Source organism: Poecilia reticulata, chromosome 6, assembly GCF_904066995.2.
Source record: "Poecilia reticulata chromosome 6, P_reticulata-male-v2, whole genome shotgun sequence".
NCBI lineage: Eukaryota > Metazoa > Chordata > Actinopteri > Cyprinodontiformes > Poeciliidae > Poecilia > Poecilia reticulata.
In genome coordinates, this window is record NC_088835.1 from 29,141,378 (window position 1) to 29,163,920 (window position 22,543).

The 22,543-nt window shown below is 39.8% G+C and overlaps 1 long non-coding RNA gene across 1 annotated transcript; it reads right to left on the reverse strand.

Annotated features, from left to right (window-relative positions):
• Positions 1-15,045: 15,045 nt before the first annotated feature.
• Positions 15,046-18,629, reverse strand: LOC103466735 (uncharacterized). Its single transcript, XR_533978.2, has 2 exons — positions 18,406-18,629; positions 15,046-15,392 (listed from the first exon to the last, which is right to left on the reverse strand). It is a non-coding gene; the product is annotated as an uncharacterized LOC103466735 (long non-coding RNA).
• Positions 18,630-22,543: the final 3,914 nt, after the last annotated feature.

Genomic DNA, 22,543 nt, shown 5'->3' on the forward strand with positions numbered 1-22,543 from the left:
ACACACACACACACACACACACACACACACACACACACACACACTCCTGGTTCTGATTCACACACACTCCTGGTTCTGATTCACACACACACACACACACACACACACACACACACACACACACACACACACACTCCTGGTTCTGATTCACACACACACTCCTGGTTCTGATTCACACACACACTCCTGGTTCTGATTCACACACACTCCTGTCTCGCAGGTCTTATCTGAGCCGCCTCTCCTCAGATCCCCCGCGCTCTGAAAGCGGCTCTGATAAGTGAGCGCTAAGCAGGAGGCGATGAGGAGATGGCCGAGGTTTAATGAAGAGACAGATAAGGTGGAGACGATGAAAAGGAAAGGAGGGAGGAAGGAAGGAAGTGGAGGAGGAGAACGTGTGTGTGTGTGTGTGTGTGTGTGTGTGTGTGTGTGTGTGTGTGTGTGTGTGTGCTGTGTCCATGGCAGCGGCGGACACACACTGAGGAGGCAGATTGGAGAAGGGCGACGCAGAGCACATCCACTCTTCACCCAGAAGTGGAGAGGAGGAGGGGGGCCAAGATAACGGCGAGGACGAAAGTGAGACGGCTGTGTGTGTCTGACGGGATCAGTTAAACCATCGCTGTGTTTTCCTCCACACACACACACACACACTCACACACACACACACTCACCCGGTGATCAATCGCCACTTAGCACAACACAACCCTCTCAGTGTGTTTTTGAAGCCCATTACCAGCTGGGAGGAGACTGAAAGCTGCTCTATTCGCCTGTTTGTCCTCGACTCTCTGCCACGTTGCCTCCTTGTCATTGTTAATATTACAATTTATTAATTGAGAAATGAGAATATTTAACTTAAAAATCTGCAAAAAGAGCAAACAAATGCAATTTAACCTCCTTCTTTTGGAAGTTAAGTAGGTCAGTGGTTTTGTTTTAGCCCCATCAGTGTATTTCCTGCAACAAACATCAGAGTGAATTTGGTTTGTAAAATAATTTCTGAAGTCCACAAACACCTGAAGCCCCGTTTAAAAACACATGTAACTTCCTATTATTATGCTCCAATCACCAAATATTCCTTAAAACTCATTAAAACATCAGAAAATGTGGATGTTAGCTTATGCAAGTTTAGCTCTAGAGCAGAAATTAACATCGATATTTTCCTTATTTCTGCTGTTTGGGCTTCAGCCAATCAGTGCAGAGGGAAACGAATGCCACTCCCGGATTGGCTGCTTTGCAAATACCAGCCAAAGATGTGACTGGAATACTTTGAGTAAATGAAGAATCAGGACAAATATTTAATTATTTATGTTTGTCACAGGGTGCATTCATCGTCAGACCAACGTAAAGCCCCGTTAAATCGGCTTTAATCCAACTCCTGTCCGTTTGCCCAGAAGGTCCGGTTCGTTTGGGGAGGTGTGAATGTGAGACCTACAGAAGTGGACTGTGTTTCACCTAAATCTGTGTTCTGGCACTGTTTGAATGCACCAAACGGACCGCAGGACGCTCCAAAAGCAGTGGACAACAGCGCAGAGCATTCTGGGTAAGTAAAACCAAAACAAACGCGTTAGCCTAGCGCTAACAGGAGAAATGGGTCGTAAGCTTTTACCAAAGACAAAAGAAAAATCGTACAATCTGACGCCACTCCGTTTTTGTTCATATTTTGTGAAAAAGGAAGTTGCGCTCAGTGTCGTCTTCAGATATTTTTGTGACTTTTCCTCCGGTGGTTGTTGGTGCGGCGCCCCCACAGGCGAGGAGGGGAACGGGTTTTTTAAACGGTTTGGTTGCTTTGACTCAGTGCAGTGTGAAAGCGAACCGCAGCAGCTGAATGTTGCAGTTTTGGTCCTGAATCGAACCAAGACTACCAGACTAAGTTGTGAAAACAGCCTAAATCCAAGTTAGACTGGACACAAAAAGAAAAGAGATACTCCCTTTTTGTGTTTTTAACTTGTTTTTCTCCATCTCCTCTTTATTTGCAGCTTCCATATTTACCTTAAAGGCCTGCATTGTATTAACTGCAGTCAGGCTGAAATATGTGTTGCTGGTGAGGTTCCCTGTTAGGAATCCGCTAATGATCCTGTGGGAAAATGGAACTGAGTGGGAAGGTTAATAGAGTGGTGACATACATTAGCCTTTTAGTAAATGTCCAGAGAGGTAATTTAGTCCCTCAGAGAAAATGTGGAAGGTGAGCCGAGGTCGCAGAGCGGAGAACTGGAGATCCTGTCCTGGTCTGGTTTCACCTGAGGACAAAAGTCTCATCACACAGAGACTGAACCGTATGGATAATCTGCTGATCTTTGTCAATGAAGTTAGTAGTTTTGTTTCTGGAACAAGAAGAAAAGCAGCTTCCTAACAGCTGAATGGACCCGATGAAGGCCGACTGGACCAGACCTTCGCTCAGTTCTGGGTCGGTTTTTATGCTCTTGTCTCTGGTTTTCTGTAAGATTTACATTCGCTAAACCATTTCTGTGTTGGTTCTTGGATGACTATCCTGCTGAAGGACAAACCATTTTCAGATTTTAGCAAACAAAGTTCTTTTGGACTTTGGGAAATCCAGACCCAGAAAGATGTGAGCGAATGAGTGTTTGAGTTTTAGCTTTGAAAAACGGCTAAGCTGAAAATTAGCTCTGCTATTAGCAGTGTTGGTTTGCATGACTGTCCTGTCCTGAAAGCCTCCAGCAACCTGCAAGGATGAGAAGTTTTAGACAACAGATGTATGTAAAGAATGATTTTGAGTTATTTTTTCATAATCTGGAGTTTATTTCCCCCACATAAACTCAAACTAACGGCTGTTTTCCTCTTATTTTAAGTCTATTTAAACATATTTACCATGACAGATAACACAGGGCATTGCAGCTCAGTCTGCATGATCAATTAAAACAAGCTCAATAATTTCCATTTATATGATTTATCTCCTTTTTGCTTTCTACCAGTTTGGTGTTTTGGTCTCAACTATTCCTTTAGTTCAAGTTTTGTTTATTGTTCCTTTTATTTGTTGGTCTTGTTTGTTTTGTTTATTTATTTTGGATATTTAAAATGTTTCCAGTTCCATTATTAAATGTTAATTAGAACTTGAAGTAGTTTATTGATCTTTGAGATTCTTGCATTATTACCATTAGCTGAAAACGGCCTCAAAACGGCAACATTACGGTATTAGTTGTGGTGACAGGCCCGACTGCAGCGAACATCACAGATTCCTCTGACTGTTTGTCTCCCGGTTTTCCTGTTCACGGAGCCCAGGATGAATGTTTAAAGAGCCCAGCTCCGTCCGCGCTCGCCTTCTCCCTCCACATCCCGTCCTGCCAATCATCTGCCACAAATTATGCAGATTTCTTTTTTAAAAAACAAACTGCATTTCCATCCCTCCGTCCTCCCCTCCATCCGTCCATCCGCGCCTAGAAACGAATGACCTCGGCTTCATTTGTTGCCGCAGAATTTCACGCTCGCTCACGCTTCTGTCTTATTTCCTCCTCCGTCTGCATCATTAAAGCCTGGCCTGACAGAGAGGCGTGTTTCCAGACCATTTCCGTATTTCCACACGTGTGTGTTTGGTGTCCTTGTATGTCAAAGTGTTCACATGGGGGCTTTTTATTGCTCGTGTTCATGTCAACAAGCCCTCAGATGACAGGATAGGTGTAAAATAATGCAGGGAGTCGGTGTAATGAGCCGCCTTTGCTTCTCCAACCCTTCAACCTTGAGCTGGACTTTCTGCGCTGACCCGAGTCAAAATGAGACTTTATTCCTTTGGCAGATGTGGAGTTTACAGTAAGTCTCTCAAAGAAAAGTTTCAGGACTCAAAAAGTTGCAAGCAAAGCTGATTTGATTGAATATGATCCGATTTTTTAAGCAGCTCTGAATGCCGATAAAGGTAAGGAAAAGTCAAGAAATGAATAAAATTAAAGTAGTTTTAGGTTTGGGGGGGAAAACAAACATAACCTGTTCTGCAGTTTGGAGTTGAACTTGTTTTGCTTTGGGGTAAAAATCCAAAATCTGAACAGTTTAGTCAATAACTTCACTTTCTCAGAGCTGCTTCTGCTTTCCTGTGGTCAGGAAATCCCAGCAAGTGGAAAAGGAAAAGGTCGTGTTTTCAGCTGGAAAATTTATTTTTCTCATATTTGCTGATTCCCAAAGGAATTATGAATGTTAAAGTTTTACATTTCATCCCAGCAAAACATTTTCTTTGACCGGCTCGAGTGTTTTAAGGGCTGAAAAAAAACATAAAGACTGTATTTAAGGAAAAATATAATTCCACTTTTTAAGTCCTTAAAGATACTTTTTGTGCTCTTTGTTTCTTGGAGTTTAGAAAAGTTTAATTTATTCTCCCAGTTCTGATAGATGTCTTTGTTTTTCAGTCTGTTCAGTTTTTTCTGCTCCTGATTGTTTTTTTTTACTTTTATGTTGCCATATTTACTGTGGAGCTGCTAATCATGGATTTCCAGGTAAACAATTTTGCGGATCCACCTTTTTTTTTTTTGTCTTGTAAATTTTGCAGAACAAGTTCAAGGATGTTGAACCTTAAAGTGGAAAAGTCAAAATATTAGGTTGTTGGGTGAATTAAGCCACCAAAGCTTTTACATTCAGAACCTCTGAAATGTCCATTAAATTGGATTTTTCATGGAAATGTACCAGAATCAGTGGGGAAAGTCGTCCTAGTTTGAGAGAAGAGCTTCGAGGACGACTGTTTCAGAAACTTCTGCTGGTATCAGGAGGGATTTTCTGAACGACTTCGTCTGATTGAGCGATCAGCTTCTTCTCTACGAAAGCGACGGACAGCAAAGCGCTAAGCTGCAAATAAGACATGAATTTGTTGAAATGTTGATCTGTCCTGGTCGTTGTTTTGACAGCGTTAGCATCGTGTCTTCTGCTAACGCTAGCTCTGTTTGCTAGCTGTTGGCTCTTTGAGAATGAAACCCAATCGTATTATTACATCAACAGTTTGTTTTTACTGGTTTTTCTCTTCATCCAAATGCATTTAGTGACGTTTATGACCTGCTAGATGTTTGTATTTGTTCTATAAAACTACAAAAATGTCCGATGCGTTGATAAATATGAAATACAAAGTTATAATTGTGAGATATAAAGTCAGGCTGTTTCTCTAAAGCAGTGGTCCCCAAACTACGGCCCGCGGGCCGGATCCGGCCCGCCTCCATATTTGGTCCGGCCCCCTGAACAATACCAGAGAGCATTTAGATTTTTTTTTTTTAATACCGTATTTTCCAGACTATAAGCTGCTACTTTTTTCCTAAGCTTTGACCCATGCGGCTTATATGTGGATTTTTCTTCAACCACCAGGGGGCTCTTTAGCAGGAAGTGAATCATTGGAGGTCAAAATTGGAAATAAAAGAACAAAGCGCCCATTAAAACGGAATTAGGTTTTAATGGGGAATTAAAATTTGAGAATGTTGTTGATCAGTTAAATAGCATTGAGAGGGAAAAAGAAGATTTTTAATTTTTTTTAATAATACTGGGATCATTATGAGAATTCGAGGTATAGATATTAGGATCCAGTAGATGGCAGTAGTGCAACAATAATGAATGCAAGCTGCCGTTGAAATCTAAAGAAGAAGAAAGCTCCTATTTTCATCTAGCACATGCTAGTAGCAACATGAAGGATCAGCACTTTTACTGTTACAGTTACCGTTCGGAAACTACCGTAATCAGTTCAGTTAAATCTAAACTTGGCAACTTTTTCTTTTTCATTCGTAATTAATGTGATATTCAATTGACCTGTTATGACTCAAATGTTGGGTGTCCGCCCCCCTCTGCTGCTGCTGCATCGTTGTGGAAAACCTGGAGCGGCAGAGATATCTGCGGCTTATAGTCTGGAAAATACGGTATTTATTTCATAAAAAGTGTTATTTCCTGGATTTTTTTCTGTGAAGAACCCAGAGAATGTTATTTGATTGTGCTTTCTGGAAAACAATAAATTTTTACATGTAGGCTCTCCTGCAATCTTCACACTTTTTCTGTTACAAACTGACTCCGGCCCCCAGCAGAGAAGGGAAAAGTTATGTGGCCCTCACAGGAAAAAGTTTGGGGACCCCTGATTTAAAGAGATTTGCTCCCATATCTCATAATTATGACTTTAAAAGTTGAAATCATGATTCCTCTTGGGGTTAAATTTTTTTTTTCATGGAGGAAATGGACTCCATTTAAAATGTCCAGGTAACCCAGGTGAGGAACCAACAGAAGACCCAACTACACTGCAAAAACACAAAACCTTACCAAGTATTTTTGGTTCAGTTTCTACTGCAAATATCTTAGTACATTAAAAATGAGACAAAACTCACTCAGAAGTAACTTAGGAGCTTGTCTTAAGTCAACAATTTCTTAATATTTATTAAATATAATTACTAGTTTTATTGGCAGATTATTTCATATATAACATGGGAAACATATTGTTAGAAATGAAATAATGGAAGTAGCAACGTTTCATAAATAATAAGGGATTATTGACTTAAAACCAGTTCATATTTCTTGCTGAAAATATATTTTTAAGTTAATTTTGCTTATTTCAAGTGTACTGAAGATACTGGTGACCAAAAATACTTGAAGATTTTGTGTTTTTGCAGTGTAGGAGCCAAATAATGAATTTGTTTTCTGGATTTTTCAGGATTTTCTGGGTTAAGGTTTTTGGCAGATTCAGGGATTTTCATTCAGCCGATGTTCAAGGATTTAAAAACTTTTCCAAGAGAGAGTTTTCATGGAGAGAGCGGAGTTCAGTTCAGGTTTCCTAATCTTCTAGAATCCAGAACAAATTATAACAAAAAGATTCACAGACTGCGTTTTTTATTTGTCTTTTTTTAGTCAGAGACGCTAAATAAGAAACAAAAGCAGCTTTAGATGAAATAAAAAAAAAAATCAAGTGAAAGATGAGTTGGAAGGAAAGAAGGGGAATGAATGAAAGGATGAAATGTGAGCGCAGAATGGATGGATGGATGCAGAGGGAGGTAAAGAAGGGAGGCGGAGAGATGATGGAGCAGAAGAAGAAGGTGTGAGTTGGCAGCAAGATGAAGACTGGAGCCAGTTTCACCCACCAGGTTTTCTCACCTTCCGGCTCTTTTGTCAACTTCTCACATCCTGATACAAACCGATTGAGAACAGACAGAAATATAACAAAAGGAACATTTTATTTAATAAGCCGAGCAGAGCTGGTTCTGATCCATTACGACTGGGTACCGTCATTCTTTTGATATTTAATACACATTACGTAACGTTTCATTTAGAACTTTCTGCTTCTCTTTTGTCTGTTTAAGCTTCTTTTTCGGTTTATTAAACTCAAACAAGGAATTTAAACAAAAATCCTCCTTTTAAATAATTTAGATTAAATAATTTAAATACAGCACATATGCAAATGAGCCAAGTCGTTCGTAATTTAAATCATTAGATGGCAGTAAAGTGCTTCCCATACACTTACTGGAGCGTGTTAAATATACATCAACAGGAATTAGTGGTGGACATGCACCACCTGAAAAAGGGAATTCAAATTAAGTTTTTCTGTTAAACAGCAGCAGTAGATTGTTTCCTCTGTGTACTGCAAAAATATCTTTAATTCCACTTTATAGTGGGTTAAATGTTTCACCAAATCTGTTTGCTAAACTCTAAATTACATTTAAATCAAGAATTTAAACACAGCACTTATACAAATTAGCTAAGTGATTAATAATTTCAACCAATAGATGGCAGAAAAAGGCTTAAATTACATTTACTGCAATGTGTAAAATAAGCATCAACAGGAATTAATGGTGGACATACGTACTCCATCATGGCTGTTTAGTTTGATCAAACATGGTTTAAAATGTAAGAGGCTCTAAAAGCTTGTCCTGAAGTGTTTATATTTAAATATTTTGAATTCATAATAAGTTAAGATTAAGTGTTTTGTCGACTATAATGACTACAGCTGTGTAAACTGGACAGCTTCCAGCTTTCTGGTTGATGGAAACACAGGTAGAGACATTAAGACGCGTCCTGCAGGAAGGTGTCCTCGTCTGTCCCACGACTTTCTGCAGCTTTTTGTTTCAACTGGAGTCTCTTCATGCTGCACGGCTGCTCAGGTCGGCGCGCTGCAGCTTCTCCATCACTGCTTTCTGACAGCGGGGAGTCAGAGCTCACTGACAGCTGCTCCATCCCGTCTGCATCACTAATAAACTCACACACACACACACACACACACACACACACACACGTTTCAGCTCCTCAGATTCCACACACACCGACTTCACTTCATTTCCCAGAGACTGGCAAAAAGATGACTAATTGAGAATGACTCAAATCAAGGGTAGAGAAAAACATGAACCCTATATTTAAATTTAAGCTCCCATTTTGTTTTTTTTCTTCGCCCGTTTTCCGTCTCTTTATGCTCACAATTGATCTGTCCTCGGCCGGCCGGTGTGCGGACAGCTGTGCACTGCTGATCTGCTGCTCTTCCCTCTGGACAGTTCAAACTGTGCAGCTGTGCTCGGCTTCTCCTCCAAACGTCCTACAAACTCTCACACGTAGAGATGATGGAGGAGGCGGCAGCCGAGAGGAAGACAAACCAGGTTACAACCGGGCCTGGAAGAGGAAGAAAGCTGAGGGATTAACCTTAAACCGTTTAGCAGTAAAATCATCTTTCAGCTCTAACGTTATTGTTTTCAGGACGGCCTTGAATTTGGATTTTAGCATTTTTTTTAAACAGAAGTTTTTCATAAAAGTTTGCTTAGACGTTAAAGGGGGACGTATTTTTAAAAATTCTCTTTGCAGGTTTTTCTACGTTTGTTTCTAAAAACATCCCAGCGTTTAAAAAAACAAACACCCAGCTGTTTTTTGGCAACAAGTCAATGTTTTTTCATGTCTGGAAAATGTCTGACAGTTTACTGTAGAGAGAAAAGAAAGGAGGGTAACTCTTTATTTGAAGGGTTGTGCATAAGGCTGACATTATGAACATGACATAAACATGCAGGAGCCTTCATGAATCTTATCATGAAGTGTCATTCGGTAAATGGTGACACTTGTAATGGGCTTTTAATGTAAGTTTTAATGGAACTTTTCTTTAAAATGTCATCATTTACCACATGACACTTCATGACAATAATCATAAACATTCCTGAAAATTCTCATATTTATGACAGCATCATGTCGGCCTTATGCACATCCTTTCAAATAAAGTGTACCTAAAAACTAACGACATATTGAGAATAGTCTCAGAAATAAAAAATTTTTTAAAAAACTCAAAAATTTGAGAAAAACAGCTCTTAAATTTTGAGAATAAACTTAGTTCTTTCGCATAAAAACATGCAAATTTCTGAATCTCAAATGTTGAAACTTTTAACTCTTCTAGAGCCGTTTCAGAAACCTCTAGAATGTAACGTCACAAATATGCAGGCGTTTCACCTTTACCTAGTAACCCCAGCAGAGTTCCACCCGTTACCTAGCAACCCCAGCAGAGTTCCGCCCGTTACCCAGAAACCCCAGCAGAGTTCCGCCCGTTACCCAGAAACCCCAGCAGAGTTCCACCCGTTACCTAGCAGCCCCAGCAGTTCCGCCCGTTACCCAGAAACCCCAGCAGAGTTCCTCTCGTTACCTAGCAACCCCAGAGGAGCTCCAGTACAATTGGCCAGTTGCTTCTACCGCTGCAGTTTATTTGGATTTAAAGTGACAATACGCTGTTAACAGCTCAAACTAGGCAGAACTGACCAGACTAAAATCTCATGATCTAAAAAGGATTTTGTGCAAAAATGTGGAGAACATATTTTGTGTAGATTATATACTTATTCTAACCTGTTCTATGAAGCATAACGGGTCATAAGACTGAATGTAAATGTCTGTAATGAGATTAAATGTGATTTAAAAAATAATTTTATTTATATTTTTGTTTAAATGCGTTAAAACTACGCCGGTTTCACTCCAAAGTTTTATTCTATGCCGACCTCGACTCCTTCAACCGTCTGTTTGTCCTAATTGTTTTTGTTTTCCAGTAATATTCTACCAAACGCCTCAAAGAACAAGTGAAACCAGAAGCACCTTGGAAAAAACAAGCTCAAAGGTTAAAGCAGGGCTGTGGCTGAAGAGTTGACCATTTCTCTCTTTCACACACACACACACACACACACACGCACACACACACACACACACACACACACACACACACACACACACACACACACACACACACACACACACACACACACACACACACACACGCACGCAGAGTCCTGTGAGGGCCGAGTCAAGTGTTGGGTTGATGTTTTCCTCGGCTCATGAATATTAATGAGCTGCTCTCTCCATCAAAACACGAGCAGTCCTCATTTATACAGAGGCCAGTGTGAAGCCTCTGTCTCACACACTCAAACACACACCGAACCGCTGAAAAGAATAAATTCATAGAAGATCGTAAACATGGGAACTTTCATAAAAACAAAGAGAGGTTGGTTCCGATCTAATAAATGTCTCTAAAACCATCAGGATAATTCGGTGGAGGGAGGAAGGAGGCAAACCGATGGAGAGCCGGGGATTGTTGGGCCAAGATTTGTAGTCAATTAAGTTGGATTTAGCGAGGCCATGATGAGATCCGTGTTTTCATATTGGACCGAAGCTTCGGGTAAGCCTTTAAGTTTTCCCTCCGCCCACTAACGTCACCGTTCTCTCCGGCTCTGCTTTTAATATCGTTTTATCTGCCTGGCTCACCCGATGGACCCGGCGGACGCTCAACCTCAGAGATCCCACAAAGAGCCACATTTAATCAAGACCGAACCGCTTCCGGATGATTCTGAGGAGACAAAATGCTTCCCGTAAGCAGAGCTGTAAAGAAGTAAAAGTACTTTCTTACTGTTCTCAAGTAGATTTTTCAGGTATCATTACTTTACTTGAGTATTTATCTTTTTGGCAGCTTTTTACTTTTATTCTTTTAATCTTAAGAGAAATATCTACTTTCTACTCCTTATATTTTCAAATATGACTTGATGGAAAAACAGGTGTGTTATAGTATTGATAATTCACCATTCAGATGGATTCAACCAACGCAAAGCAGCAGAAGAAGAAAAGACTGAGAGAAAACAACTTTACCCTGAGCAACAACACAGGAAAACATTCAGATATTCTACATCTGTGGCCTTATTTTGAAAAATAATTTAATGATTTTGGCTCAAAGAGTGATTACCGGTGAAATCTAGATTATCCTGATTGGGATTTGGTTTGAAGAAAAACTAAACCGTATTTTTTTTGTTTCTACATCGACACGGAGCAAAAGAACAAACTTTTTTTTTTTACGACGAGAACTTTTTCAGTATTTTAGATTTATTGAAAGCCATTTTGAATTCCTGAAGGTGAAAACTACTTTTTACTTTTTGTACATTTCAAAACTTTTACTTTTTTTACTTACATGAGTAAAACTACGGAAGCGCATTGCTATCACGCAGAAAAATGTTTTTTCGAGCGCTATCACGTTATAACGTGATACGTATCTTGCTAAAACGTGATACTGTTAAAACGTGATACGTATCTTGTTAAAACGTGATAGTTATCTTGTATAAACGTGATACTATCTTGTATAAACGTGATAGTTATCTTGTTAAAACGTGATATGTATCTTGTTAAAACGTGTTATGTATCTTGTTAAAACGTGATACTTATCTTGTTAAAACGTGATACGTATTTTGTTAAAACATGATACGTATCTTGTTAAAATGTGATACGTATCTTGTTAAAACGTGATACGTATCTTGTATAAACGTGATAGTTATCTTGTTAAAACGTGATACGTATCTTGTTAAAACGTGATACGTATCTTGTTAAAACGTGTTATGAATCTTGTTAAAACGTGATAGTTATCTTGTATAAACGTGATACTATCTTGTATAAACGTGATCGTTATCTTGTTAAAACGTGATACGTATCTTGTTAAAACATGATACGTATCTTGTTAAAATGTGATACGTATCTTGTTAAAACGTGATACGTATCTTGTATAAACGTGATAGTTATCTTGGTAAAACGTGATACGTATCTTGTTAAAACGTGATACGTATCTTGTTAAAACATGATACGTATCTTGTTAAAATGTGATACGTATCTTGTTAAAACGTGATACGTATCTTGTATAAACGTGATAGTTATCTTGTTAAAACGTGATACGTATCTTGTTAAAACATGATACGTATCTTGTTAAAATGTGATACGTATCTTGTTAAAACGTGATACGTATCTTGTATAAACGTGATAGTTATCTTGTTAAAACGTGATACGTATCTTGTTAAAACGTGATACGTATCTTGTTTAAAACGTGATATGTATCTTGTTAAAACGTGTTATGTATCTTGTTAAAACGTGATACGTATCTTGTATAAACGTGATAGTTATCTTGTTAAAATGTGATACGTATCTTGTTAAAACGTGATACGTATCTTGTTAAAACGTGATACGTATCTTGTTAATACGTGATACCTATCTTGTTAAAACGTGATATGTATCTTGTTAAAACGTGATATGTATCTTGTTAAAACGTGATAATTTTATGTCCAGGAAGTGGCGATATTATGCTAGGCTTTTACAGTGGCTAACATGAATTGGTCAGGTTTCCCTTCATGTTTGGTCTACACGGATATGGATGCTGCTTTGTACTGTGGTTAAAACCATTAACAGCATGCTACTCTGAGCAGGATCCTAAACAGAACGGGGCTGCACAGAAGGAAACGTCAATTCGGTTCTCTAGCTGTGGCGGCGTTCCTGACTGTCTGGATCGAAGCTGAAGTTGGCTTCCGTTTGTAGCGTCTGATTCGGGAAATGGCTAAAGAGCGATTAGAACGGAGGCTCAGATGTATTTGCTGAACATTTTCTGTTCAGATTTCTTTTTTTTTTAACAGTACACTTGCTGAACAACGGCAACGGCTGTTCCGTAACCAAGCAACCGAAATCAACAGAAGGCTAGATAGTGTCAAAAGACAAAACTAGATCCTGTTAAGCATTCTTCAAAATAAAAGACTTCCTCCCTGTAAGCCACAACAGCCAAACAGAAAGGCAGATGCTCTAGGACAAAAAATGAAAGAAAACAGAAGGCTAAAATAATAGCAAATATTGTAAATGTGATATGTCACACAAGTCATATGTTAAGTATAATTTACATGATAATTATTATTCACCAAATTTAACTTGGTTGTACATAATTACAAAAAGGTGACGTGAAAAATAATAAAATTCAAAGCTTTATTTATGATTGATTTTGGAGAAAGAAAGTTAACGTCACAATGGGGTTTATAAACCAGGATTCTGTTTGTTTTACAGAATGAGATCATTTCATCCAACTTCTCCAGATCAGCTGAACAGACGGATCAGAGGTGAAAATTAAGAGCAACAACAGAAACAAGCAGTTAGTGGGGCACACATGTAAATTTGTGTCATTATCACTTCTGGGAGCTGAAACAAGCTTTTTGTTTTTCAAAAGATTCACACGTTTTTCCAAAACTGCTGTTAAAGCTGTTAAAAACCACAATTATTATAATTAATGCTCATAAATCCTGTTTACATCAAACAGGCAACTTTACGCAACTAAACAATTTGATTACAGGCTGCTTGAACACAAATTCCAACAAAAAAAAAACAGAAACCTTTTAGAAAACAATTTAGAAAATTCTGTCAAAAATTTCCAAATTTTGAAACAGATTTACAGATTTACAAAGTTGTTTTTTTCACTAGCAAAGAAATTATTTTGAAATTTCATCTGCAAAAATTTGCAGATGAAGTCGAGCAGCTTTTAGCCAATCAAATTACGCTCCTGTTATCCGTTAGCTGACCAGCTAACAGATGATTAAAGGAACGTAATCCAGTTGGCTAGAAACTGCTGAACTTGATCTTGAGCTCATTAGTTTGGCCTTGGCATTTGAAGGTAAATTTTAAAAATCATATAAATACTTATGCAGGATGGAAATTGGAAATTTATCTTGCCGAGTTGAAAATTCTGAACTTTTGGATATTTTTTGAGTTTCAAAAGCTGAAGATCTTCGACGTTTGAAACTCAGAAATGTAAAAGTTTTTCTAGATTTGTGAATGTTTATTTTGCTTTTGATGCTTAGAAATTTCCTTGTTTTTCTAGAATTTTCTGAGATTAACCTCAAACTTTGAGCTTTTCTTGCGAATTTTCGATTTTTGGAACTTTTTTTGTTTTCTAGAAAATTTCTGAGTTTTTTGGCGGATATTTATTCCTTTCTTTTCTGCCATCATAGAGATCGAGTCCCACACCTTCACCCAGCACAAAAACATTAGGACTGTCCTCCTAACTGACATAAAACAAACAAAGCAACTTATACAACAAAAGATTTTAACATGTAAAATGAAACCCGCCTCTAAAGTCTAGTGGGAGAAACGACTCGCAGTTTTTTACGGAAGACAAAAGCAAAATGCTACAAACGCTAAAATGTGACGCTTCTCCATTTTTATTTCCATTTTTTAAAGAAGGAAGTTGTGCTGACGTCTTTAGAGGTTTTTGTGTCGTTTCCTTCAGTTATTCTTGTTGCAGCGCTCCCACAGGCGAGGAGGGAAACAGGTTTTTTCAAATTGTTTAGTTTATTTGACTCGGTGCAGTTTGAAAGAGCTGAAATTGTAAAAAATGTTGCAACTTTTGTCCCAAATCAAACCAAATCTAAAACATCCTGAAAGCTACTGCCCTTCTCTTATAGAAAGTATTAATAGAAAACATGACAGTTATTGTTAAACGAAAACAAATCTCTCTCTGGGATTCTTTTGAGTAAATATGCACAAATTAATGGCTACTTTTCTAAATATTTCCACTCTGAGATCCTTCTGCTGCAATAAAACATTCATTAATTTATGGATGAATGTTTCGCAGCAGCAAGGGACAAAACACCAAACGTCCCATCTGAACTCAGGAAGTGCTGTGTTGCAGTATTTAGACTGAATGACGGGGCATTTCATAAAACAGTCTGCTGAGTGTGTGTTTAATAAACGCATCAAGTCGGCCAAGGTTAGGCTGCAAATCTGACACATAACTGGCAGAACTGATACCAGGACATGTCAGATAGGTGTTATGACAAGAAATCTAAATAATTACACCCACTGCTGAGAGCGGAAAAGTGAAAATTTAATTCGATTTATTCTTGGAAAACGTCGGCTCAAGGACTGAGGAAAGGTAATCCGATACTCCGGCCGCACTGCTGATCAGAACGATCCTGCCACATAAACAAAACGTCTGTGTCAAGTCCAAAGATAAATCCTGCTGAATGGACTCTCCAACGGTCCGGGTTTGAAAATGACAAGCGTTCGCTGTGATCTCAGAGACAGACTGCTGGGTTTCCTGCCACGTTTCGGCGGAAGAAATCCGACTGATTGGCTGCCAATACGACATGTTTGCACACAAACTCTCAACAGACGGCAGCAGGATTTCTGCAGGAGGAGCAACCTGAGAACTGAAGCTGGAAATACAACAGAAACGGCAATAATTACTGCATGTTTACAGAAGCCAGAGATATTTTGGACGTACACACAACACTGTAGGAATAAATAAAGTTTATTCAGCTTTGCTCTTCTTAAAGGTGTTTTATTTTGCTTCCTAAAACAGGTTAGGAAAGGTCTATATGTAATAAAAAACATCTTTATTATATTTTTTGCACAAAATCATCCTCTTAGATGATGAGCTGCATTATGTCACTTTTATAAAACATGTTTTTTACGCATCCGTTAAAACTGTCATCATGTCAAGACTGGTTATTATGAGACAGATGATCCCAGAGCTACTTCGCCGTTTGAAGAAATGCACAGCTCCCGACCAGAAACAACCAATCAGAGGCAGGAGGCAGGTCTTAGCGCTGTTACTCAACACCATGTACATGCTGCTAAATATGCTAATGGCGGAGAAACAACTTACAGTTACAAGAAAACAGCAGAAGGTATGGGGGAATGAGCAGCACTGCATGGAGCTGCATGATTGACAGCGGTAAGACCCGCCTCGTTGCTCTGATTGGTTGTTTCTCGTTGGCGCTGGGAGAAGGCTGAGGAGTTTGATATTTTTTCACACATTATCTGCCTCAAACCAAACGACATGGTGACAGTTTAAACAAATGTGTAAAAACATAAATTTTGTGTGAAAATTACATACAGCAGCTCTAAATCCATTTAAGCTGCTGCCCCCCAACTGAACCGTTGCAGCCTACAGTGAAAATGGCTGCGCAATGATCCACAATTATGCAACTGTGCATCTTTGAAAATCAGAAGTGGAGCCTCCTGCACAACCAACAAGAATGCAGCAAATGGTTTCCAGATATTAAGTCAACAACAAAACACTTGTCTTTCCAGCAGTCATTGTACAGCACATCCATCGGTAAACCAGCTGCTGGAGTTCTGTGTTGCTATGTAACGAGTGGAACTCTGCTGGGGTTTCTAGGTAACAGGCAGAACGCTTTTGGGGTTGCTAGGTGATGGGTAGAACCCTTCTGGGGTTGCTAGGTAACGGGGCAGTGCCTGCTGATTTGTGACATCACATTCCAGAGGTTTCTGAAACGGCTGATTTTCCAGACACCAAAAAACATTAATTTATTGCAAAAAAAGAAAACAGCTTGCTGTTTTTTTTTTTTTTTTCAATGCTGGGCTGAATGGAAGTACAAAACTGTGGAAAATATGAATTTTGCATAATTTGTCTGAAGCAGCCAAATGTATGTGTTTTGGGACGGACGACAGGGTCACTGTGTCTCTGGTCTATTCTGGTCATACAATCATTAAGCAGGTCTCTGTGATACTTTCTAGATGGGGAAAAAAAAACTCAGATTGAGCTCCAATCTCTGCCTCGGTTTCTGACAGCCGTCCAAGCCTTGTCAGGAAGACGTGAACGATTGTCTCTCTCTTGCCTAATGATGCCAACAGGAGGAAACCAGCCCAGACTGACGATGTCTCTGCTTTCCAAAAACCTCAAAAGGAAAAGGGTTTGAGACCTTCTCAGTTATAGAGTCCAAAAGTTATTTTAGTGGAAATGTTTAGAGGTCTGACGACAACTGAAGATCAAAATTGTGGGCGACACATAAATGTCTGCTTCTACTTTTGTTTTGCTCTGTTAGAAAAATAAAAATAAGAAACGGTGGATGGTATTTATATTTCACCATCAGGAGAGTTTGGTGGCAGTTTCACCCAAAGTAACAGCAGGTAACCTGAGAAACACGAGGTATTTATTTATAATAAATGTATTTCCTTGTCTTTTATGTAAAAACAAAAGGTTTGATGTAAGAAGGCGCGTCATCAAAGAACACACAATGAAGTTAAAACTGATCCTGGATGGTGACGTGTTCTGGTATCCATTATGAACACCAGGTGCCCCATTACGGTTCGTTATCCTGTTGGCTCTACGTCTGGTTGCTGCATAATAACATCAGAGGAAACTTATTCATGAGATATGGCCTGGATTTGTCTCTGGAGAACTTAATTAAGGGTCGCAGGCTGTGTAGCTGTTAGACCTTCTGTTAGCTTACTGCTAACAAAAGCTGTTAGCACTCTTTCCTGTCTGCTTTTTCTCCAGGTATTCAGGCTTTTGTCCCACAATCCAATAACATTGATTGTTTGTCATGTTTGGGTTTTCTGACGCAGATTTTCTGGAAGAAACATGGAGTTCATTGACACCAGCCATGTTTAGTCCTCTTTAATCCAACTCTAGTCGGTTTGTATAGAAAGTCAGATTCGATTGGGGATTTGTGAATGCATAATCGAACTCTGGTTCACCTACAAAACCTCGGTCTCAGTTTAGTTTGAATGCATATGTGAACAAGAAGTGGTCCAGAGAGCGCTCCAAAAGCGCAGGGTATTCTGGGTAAATACAACCAATACAAACACACTAGCCTAACGCTAGCAGGAGAAATGGCTCGTAGTCTTTTGCTGAAGACAAAAGAGAAATCCTGATGGCACTCCATGTTTGTTTACATTTCATGAAGAAGGAAGTTGAGCTCAGGTTTTCTTCAGAGGTTTTTGGTGCAACGCCTCCACAGGCGAGGAGGGGAACAGGTTTTTCAAAGAGTTTGGATTGTAGCAACAAATGTTACAACTTTGATCCCCAATCAAACTGAGTCTTGTGGGCAATAAGGTTGGAAAACAGCCTTAGTCTCATTAGAATCAGTCTTCTGATTCTAAAGAATCAAAAGCTGGTTAGCTAAAAATTTGTTCCAATGATTAGACCAAACCTAATGCATTCTTTCTGGAATACGGCTCCCATCACAGGGAGAAACACACACACCTCCCAATTGTGCATGTGGGCAAGTTGTTAGGAAATCTAACATGTATTTATCACTAAAACCTCCTTCACCTGAATCAGTGCATGCTGATAAACTGAACAAACCAGTTGGAACCTTGGGAAAAAAAGCGATCTAAAGCGACGTCTCCTTTTTCCCAGCTAACGATGAGCTTTTGTTTTCTCTGATAAATAACCGTTTGTGCCGATCCGTCTCCCACCTGCTGACCTGCGGCACACTGCCAGCCTCTGGGTCCGCCTCGGTTCCTCTGAGGGTCTTTGGAGGTCTCAGTACATCTGCCCACATCCAGTGTCCATCCGTCCATCTGCCCGTCCGTCCCCGTCCTCGAGCCTCTGAACCCAGAATCTCCAGAGTCCAATCAGCTCAAACAATCCGGTCAGCGTGCTGCAGCATCAGGTACCGGATCCCCACTCTGCCTGCTCTCCATCTATGTGGAGATTAAATGATTATTTACCCAAAATAACCACAAGATTATTCAGATTATCTGTATTAATTATTAATTTTATGTCTGAAGTGATATTTTATACTCAAAAAATCCCCCTGCCTCCTGCATTCAATCCCCTGTGGAAGCTCAGCCACGCCCACAGATCATCTTTGAAAGTGGGCGGAGCCAAGAGTCAAAGAGGGGCGTGGTCATGCATTAACCACGCCCCTTGTCGGCCACGCCCAGCACGTCCCAGTAAGGACGAGGGAAAGCACTGTTGCCAACTTACTCACTTTGTTGCTACATTTAGCAACTTTTCAGACAATCTTTTCAAAAACGCGACGAGCAGCAAAGAAACTTTTTTCTATTATCTGAGACTTTTGCTCAATGCTCGTAACTCCAACTCAGGTTGAGTGTCTAAACAAAATGGTTTCATGGCTGAACGCAGGACCGTGTGACGTAGCCACCGTTCCACCCAAAGAGGGCAGCACTGAGACGATTTCAGATCAGATACTGCAGAATTAAACAAATTTACTCAAAAATGTCACAACTTGCACTGAAACTTAAAGACAGCATCCCGAAGGTCCAATTTATACAGTTTATCCGCATAAATCAGTTGTTTTGTGGTTCAGTTGCCCTTTAATGTCAAAATGCAAATTGATTTTTACGGCATAATGACAGTTGATGCAAAATGTAAATAACTGCTTAATTGGAAAATTCTCCTTGTTCATTGGGCCAACAGTGACTCCTAGTGGTTAATTTATGCATTAATTTTAAAGAACGGTAGATTTTTTCTTTGTTTATTCTGTGGTTACCTAGCAACACCCTGCGAGATGAGACAACGTTAGATTATAAAGAAACCCGGAGAAAATCTTTAAAACAATAGCACTGAGTCTTAATTCTAACTGTATTCATTTTAAATGGTAAAAAAATTAGCACTGAAGCTACATCCTGAGAACATTAGCATTGAATAATTACCTTCTAAAGCTAGAAGGTAATTAAAGGCAGCACTGATGATGGAGCTAAAACGATTAGCACCGAAGCTAACAGCCACAAAACCAAAAGCCCAACACTGAAACAAAATGCTAACAAACGTTAGCATTGAAGCTAAAAGTGACCAATATTAGCAATGAAGCAACAGCAACAACCAACTTAACTTAATGTCCAGACAATACATTTGATAAAGTAGATGTAACAGGTAAAAGCAGTAACGATACGTATCCATGGCAACCACTTAGGGTCAGTAAAATCTGTCCTGTTAGCCGTTTCCCAGTATGTAACATAAAATGTGTGGTAGCATTGACATTCATTGACCGACCTAATTAACAGAGGTCCAGTCAGTTGGTGCTGCTCGTCTCACTGTTGGTCTTCGCCATTAAACACATTTTTACTTCAAATCTGCTTAAAAAAAACACACAAGAAGATCAGTTTTCTCATATGCAGCAGCAACACACAATGTTTTATTTCCAGATGAAATGAAAGGAACGAGTAATTATCCCAACAAAGCCGATTTACCATGAGAGTCCATCTCTCATGCAGCAGCGAGCTCCTAATCAGAGCGGTGTGACAGCCATCCAGCTCGCTGCCAGCTCAGCCTTATGGCTCCAAACTGAATGATATCCAACAGGACCCCTGATGATAAACACTGCCAGCCTCCGTCTTCCTCTGCCTTCACTCCTTCGCTGCCCCACTTCCATTATTTACTGTCCTTTATCCTCTCGTTTCATTCATGCTGCTAATGGCGTCTACAAAGGCCTTTGCTGTTGTCTTCTCATCTTTATGAAGGTTTTTCTTCGCACAGATGAAACCCAAATCTATAAAACATGAAGCAAAAGTCTATCTACAAATTAGTTTACAATGTAGTGTAGTGATTCGAGCACTTAGAAAGGATTAGAGCCACTGAGAAAAACCTAAAGAATTGTTCTGAGAAAAAAGTCAGGATGATGAGGTTAAAATTATAATTATGAGAAAAGATTCAGAGCTTAGGCATAACTAAAAGTCATGACTTAATTAAAAACATAAGAAAAAAGTTTAACTTCTGAGAAAAAGTCAAAATTCAGAGATTAAAGTTGGAATTCATTTTTTCCAAAAGTCCTAATCATTTTCTCTGTTATGATGTATGATGAGTATTAGTGCCACACTAGGAAAATGAATGCAATAAAATTATAATAATAAAGTCATATGGCAATAAACTTAAAGTAACATGATAATAAAGTTCGTAATCTTATTTTTTATCATGGCTCTTTTTCTCTGTCAGAAAATTTCACGTTCAGGTTTCCCTGGCGTTTTTCTGAGTCTGTTTTGTTTTTCTCGTCCTTCTGCTGCTGCATCTTCACAGCTTTCAGAGCTGAAACCTTTTGAAAAAGCCGACGAGTTTAAAGGACATTTCAGGACAACAAAGTTCACTGTAAACACAAGCAGTCCAGTTTCATTTTGGGCCCAAACCAAGCCAAATAAAGCCAGCCAGAGTAATCCCGCTATTAAACATTAATAAAGGCTATTAATGTGGGAGGTCCAGATGGAGGGACACCTAATAACAAAGACGGCAAAGAAAAAGCAGGCTGTGCACAATCTGTCTGCAATAACCTCCCACCAGAGAGCAACAAACAGATTTTAATGAGAAAAACAGCTCCTGTGAGGCTGAACCACCATGACTCGACTCGTGTAGGTCAGGAAGGTTTGTGACGAGAAGAAAGAACTGTATTCATCTGAACACGCTAACGCTAACGTTAGCGTGTGCAGGGGAGATGTTAACACGGATCATGACACTGATTTACAGCCAGGAAACACAAAACGCAGAAAGACGGACAAGTTTCACTGCTTTTTCTTTAAATATTGTTTATTATTAGTTATTACTAGTTATAAGTTGAGTTCAACATCTGCTGAAAGTTTTTACACATCTTCAGGTACAGGTGTTTATTTGCTAATTAGCTCAAATAGCAACAACAACAAAAACAATCATATGGCAGCGACTGAATGAATCATGCAGTATTTTCTGCATCCTGGACTTTAAATCAAGAATCAAAATTGTGGAGAAAAGGAGATTTAAGTAACTTTTATTGTGTTTTTATTGGAGGTGCAACATAACCTGCGATTCAATTCGCTATATATATTTGCACAAATTGGAATTATGATCGTCAGGCGGATTGGGGCAGCGTCTACTGTGAAGCGGGCGCTGTACCGGTCCGTCGTGGTGAAGAGAGAGCTGAGCCAAAAAGCGAAGCTCTCGATTTACCTGTCGATCTACGTTCCCACCCTCATCTATGGTCGTGAGCTTTGGGGTCATGACCGAAAGAACGAGATCACGGATACAAGCGGCTGAAATGGGTTTCCTCCGCAGGGTGGCTGGGCTCTCCCTTAGAGAGAGAAGCTCGGTCATCCGGGAGGGACTCAGAGTAGAGCCGCTGCTCCTCCACGTCGAGAGGAGCCGGTTGAGGCTCGGGCATCTGGTCAGGATGCCTCCTGGACGCCTCCCTGGTGAGGTGTTCCGGGCACGTCCCACCGGGAGGAGGGGAGACCCAGGACACGCTGGAGGGATTACGTCTCTCGGCTGGCCTGGGAACGCCTTGGGATTCCCCCGGAGGAGCTGGAAGAAGTGGCTGGGGAGGGAAGTCTGGGCCTCCCTTCTGAAGCTGCTGCCCCCGCGACCCGACCCCGGATAAGAGGAAGGATGGATGGATGGATGGATGGATGGATGGATGGATGGATGGATGGATGGATGGATGGATGGATGGATGGATGGATGGATGGATGGATGGATGGATGGATGGATGGATGGATGGATGGATGGATGGATGGATGGATGGAATTATGAAAATAAATTAGCTTAACAGAAACACACCAATTAAAAAAAAAATTACGTTTTTACTAAGAGGTTTTTGCTGTAGATGGACATGAAGCTGGTTTCAACACT